The sequence below is a fragment of the Gossypium arboreum genome, chromosome 7, assembly GCF_025698485.1.
Source record: "Gossypium arboreum isolate Shixiya-1 chromosome 7, ASM2569848v2, whole genome shotgun sequence".
In the NCBI taxonomy this organism is placed as follows: Eukaryota; Viridiplantae; Streptophyta; class Magnoliopsida; order Malvales; family Malvaceae; genus Gossypium; species Gossypium arboreum.
In genome coordinates, this window is record NC_069076.1 from 27,310,387 (window position 1) to 27,315,108 (window position 4,722).

The following is a 4,722-nucleotide window of genomic DNA, read 5'->3' on the forward strand; positions in this document are numbered from 1 at the left end:
GAAAATCACCATTGAAAAGCCTTAAGAAGTTTGGCAAGCTTGTGCATTGCATGTAAGTCGATTTTGATTCCGTTTTTCATAAATTTTATGTTTTTGAGATCATTTCAGCTTAATCTAGCTAACCTAGGGACTATTTTGTAAAAATAGTATAGATTTGATGTAACACCCCGAATTTGGGCCTAGAGGTATTGGGCCTTGAGTGCGGGTCCTTAAGGAGGTTGTATATAGGTATTTAATTGTGCAATGAAATAACACAATTAAATGTTTGCTTTAGTGGTTAATGGCTTTGAGAAGTGTTGGAGAAATCTTGGGTTTAAACTTGGGCTTTAGCAAAAATTTTGGTATTAAGTGAAAAAAAAACCTGGATGCTTCGATGAGGGCCTTTTAAATTATTGTGGTAAATAAATGACACAAGGAAGCATGTAGTCTAGTGGTTGTGGCGTCATTAAGGTTGTATGGGAGCCTGGGTTCAAGCCTTGGCTCTTGCAATTTATTTTGGTTTTTTTTTTAGAGAACCTGGACTTTGGCCTTTAGACCTTATAATTAATTGGGGATAAAATATGACACAAAAAGCCTTGTGGCTTAGTGGCAAGTAGCGTGTGGAGCATCTGAGGGGAGGTATGGGTTCGAATCCCATGGAAAGCAAGGAGCATTTATTTTGCTAACAGGGGGCGGCAAGAGTTGGTGTTGAATTTAAACTTGATGTTGGAAGGATCCCACATCGGGAAGCTAACATAAGAGGGGATGCGAAGCTAGCTTTAAATAGAGAGAACCATGAGGAGAGTAGAGGTACCATTCTTAGCTGATCCCTTTCGTTGTATGGCGTGCTCGTTTGGGTTGGGCGTCGGCTAAGAGTGCTCGGAGCCTGGATTAACTCCAGTCTCCTATCAGGTGTGTATTTCTCACTACTCTAGCTGTAGGATGGCTACTTCGGGCCACGATGGGCCGAAAGGGCCATGTGGGCCCAATGGGCCTATGAGCCCAATTGGATAAGTTGTTTGATTGTGTAGTAAATATTGGACTAGGCTAGGTGAATCTCATATCTGTGGCTAGATTTGGGCTAAAAGGGCCACACGAGCGTGTGGGCCCATTTGGGCTGAGAAAGGGCTTTAGGCCCATTCATATTGTTATCCCTGTTTAGAATACTTTAGTTTACCAAATTACCAAAATACCTCTATTTTGTAAAACTACCAAAATACCCCTGCTTTGTAAAATTATCAAAATACCCGTAGTTTGTAAAATTACCAAAATACCCATGATTTGTGAAATTACTGAAATACCCTCGACCTGTAAACTTATTAAAATACCCTCGACTTGTAAAATTACCAAAGTACCTTCGATTTACATAATTATCGGTTTACCCTCGATTTACAGAATTACCGTTTTACCCTCGATTTATAGAATTACTATTTTACCCTTGATTTACAGAATTACTGTTTTACCTTTGATTCACAAAATTACTAAAATACCCTTGGTTTACAAAATTACCAAAATACCCTCGATCAGTAAAATTACCAAATTACCCTGGTCTATAAAATTACTAAAATACCCCTGGTTTGTAAAATTACCATAATATCCCTAGTTTGTAAAATTACCAAAATACCACTGGTTTGTGAAATTACCAGAATACCCTTAATTTGTAAAATTACCAAAATACCCCTGATTTACAAAATTACAAAAATACCCTTGACTTTCTAAAAATTATAGAAATACCATTGGTTTACAAAATTACTGAAATACCCTTGGTTTGTAGATTTACCAAAACACCCTTGTAGGGTGAAATGACTAAAATACCCCTATTAGGTAAAAAGACCGTAAAGCCCCTGTAGGGTAAAGTGACCGTAATTACCCTGTATGGTAAAATGACGAATATGCCCTTATGTTCCGTATGACTGATGTGCTTAGGATTTACATATATTGATATTGGATTAGTTAAGTTTGAGTGACAGGTGGTGGTTATCGTAGGCGATTGATTTTGGAAACGTTTCAACTTCAACCCGTAACAGGTGTGTACTAACCCTCATAATAGCTTAGATTAATATTTGCTGAGAAGCTGAAATGCTAAAATACCAGTATTTTGGGAACTTGTAATGTTGCGTTTGGGTATAGATGCGATAAATACGATAAGATCGGTGTTTGGATCGATGGAACATGTAAGAACTCAATTTTGTGCACGATGGTAAGTTGGGCCTCAATGGGCTAGAATCGGGCCCAATGGGCTTCGGGCCCATTTGGGTAAAACTAATAGAAAATGGAATCTAGAAAAGTTGCACGTTAACACGGTTAGTACTGTTGTAAAATTTGGATTATGTGGGCTTAATGGGCTAAATCGGCATTCGTAGGGCCCATTAGAGGTTTTGGGCCCAAAAGCCCGAGTTTGATAAAGTGGGTTAAAGATCATTGTTTAAACACTCGAAAATATTGATAATTATTTATGAACATGGAAAACCCTGATATTTGGTAAAATTATGAAATTACCCTTATAATGTGAAAAATGACTATTTTGCCCTTGTAGGCAAATGACTGACTTGGATTGTGTGGTTGCCGGATTTGATTGTGAATATATGTTGGCGATATGAATGACTTGACTGTGATTGTTTGATTCAAATAAGGGCATGACATTCTGCATACATGACATGTTGCATGGGTTGGGTTTTATAAATGGAGGAAGTGCTAAAAGGGCTATGCCCCAGTTTACCGAAAAGGGATTTGCCCCAGTTTATCAAAAGGGCTTTGCCCTAGTTAATAAAAGAGGCTAGGCCTCCAGATATATGATAAAGCAGCTATGCTGCCAGTGGTGTGTTGGTTGGGTGGGTTGAATCATTCCCCACATGGTGTGTTGGTTGGTACGGGTGGAGAGTAGCGGATGGTGGGTCAAGTAGTCTCCCCAAATGGGCTTGCATACATCCATTGACATTACATGTGATATTGAAATGGGCCTAAGGGCCATACCATTTACAATAAAGGCTTCGGCCCAATGATATGATTTATGAAAAGGCTTCGGCGCAGAGATATGATTTATGATAAGGCTTCGGCCTAGTGATATGATTTATGATAAGGCTTCGGCCCAGTGATATGATTTATGATAAGGCTTCGGCCTAGTGATATGATTTATGAAAAGGCTTCGGCCCAGTAACCGTTAAACAAAAGGCTTGACCCAAGATATGCCAAGACTAAATAGGGCTTTGGCCCGATTGTCTTGATTAATCGTGTTTTCACTGTTTGTTTGTTATTGGGATTACACACTGAGTTTTCGTAAACTTACCCCGTTTCTAACTGTGCAGGTAATCCCTAAGCTTAGATGGTTTGGAGCTGCGAAGGACTCGGAGATGGCCACACTACTGTTTCTATTTCTTTTAATTGCAATAAGTAGCCGATTTATTTCTTTATAAGTTTTATCTTATTAATATTATTATTTGGTTTTGGGTTGTAATAAGGCCATTTTAATTATTTTTCAGGGATTATTTTATTTTATACGCTATATTTTTCTGATAATAATATGAGTTAAACCTAGGGAGCATTTCCAAAATGATAATTGTTTTCAAAATAGCGCAACGATACAATTAATCGGTTTATCAAAAATATCGACTTAAATGAATTCCAACTCGTTTTTCTCAAAACCTAACCTTGCAACAAAGTGTGGCAATGGTTGTGGGCATGTCTAGGATTGGATCCAATCAAGAGCATTGGTACTTAAGTAGCCTTCATGGCTCACCTCCTCTGTTTCGAATACCTACCTGGTGCACAGCTTCCATTCACTTTATTAACTTAGCAAAGACTATCTTTTAAAACACTAAGAAGGACGTTGAAAGAGGCATTGGTTTTCTTAAAAACCTCAATATGACACGTTGGATTCGGCCATAACGTCTGGGCTGGGTTTGGGGTGTTACATTTAGTGGTATCAGAGCCAGGTTACAAAACTCGGCTGTGGTATGGGTAGTAGAAAATTATTGTTATTATTTTTTTTCTTTTTTCAAAATTGGGGTTTGAAAAGGGTTTTTCTAAAATTTTATTTTGAAATCTCTCAACGAAACTTGACTTGTTTCTAAAAAGATGTTACTGGAGGTGTGGCACACCGAGTCTCCGGCACCAAATCTGTAAGTTCTCTAACTCTGTTTATTGTTATAGATTGAAATGCTATATTGAGAAACTACTATAGATAGTAGCACAATACTGGAACTCTCTAGTTAGAGTAAATTGTAACGCTTGAATTTAGATTTAGTATTTATTTGGTGTGCGTTCTGGAAATGTAGAAATTGTTTGCATGTGAAATCTATCTGCTCCGATGGATAAATGTTTTGGGTGTATGTTAGTATTATTAGTATCAGAGTGAGTAGTGGAAATGTGGTGGTGTAGTCTGAGAGTGGAAAATTTCGAGGACGAAATTTCTTTAAGGGGGTAGAATTGTAATACCCGAATTTGGGCCTAGAAGTATTGGGCCTTGAGTGTGGGTCTGTAAGGAGGTTGTATATAGGTATTTAATTGTGCAATGAAATAACACAATTAAATGTTTGCTTTAGTGGTTAATGGCTTTGAGAAGTGTTGGAGAAATCTTGGGTTTAAACTTGGGCTTTAGCAAAAATTTTGGTATTAAGTGAAAAAAAAACCTGGATGCTTGAATGAGGGCCTTTTAAATTATTGTGGTAAATAAATGACACAAGGAAGCATGTAGTCTAGTGGTTGTGGCGTCATTAAGGTTGTATGGGAGCCTGGGTTCAAGCC

At 37.9% G+C, this 4,722-nt stretch overlaps 1 long non-coding RNA gene across 1 annotated transcript; it reads left to right on the forward strand.

Annotated features, from left to right (window-relative positions):
• Positions 1 to 781: 781 nt before the first annotated feature.
• LOC128295153 (uncharacterized) lies at positions 782 to 3,450 on the forward strand. The gene is made up of 3 exons (XR_008285475.1): positions 782 to 891; positions 1,938 to 2,006; positions 3,285 to 3,450. It is a non-coding gene; the product is annotated as an uncharacterized LOC128295153 (long non-coding RNA).
• The last annotated feature ends 1,272 nt before the right edge of the window (positions 3,451 to 4,722 follow it).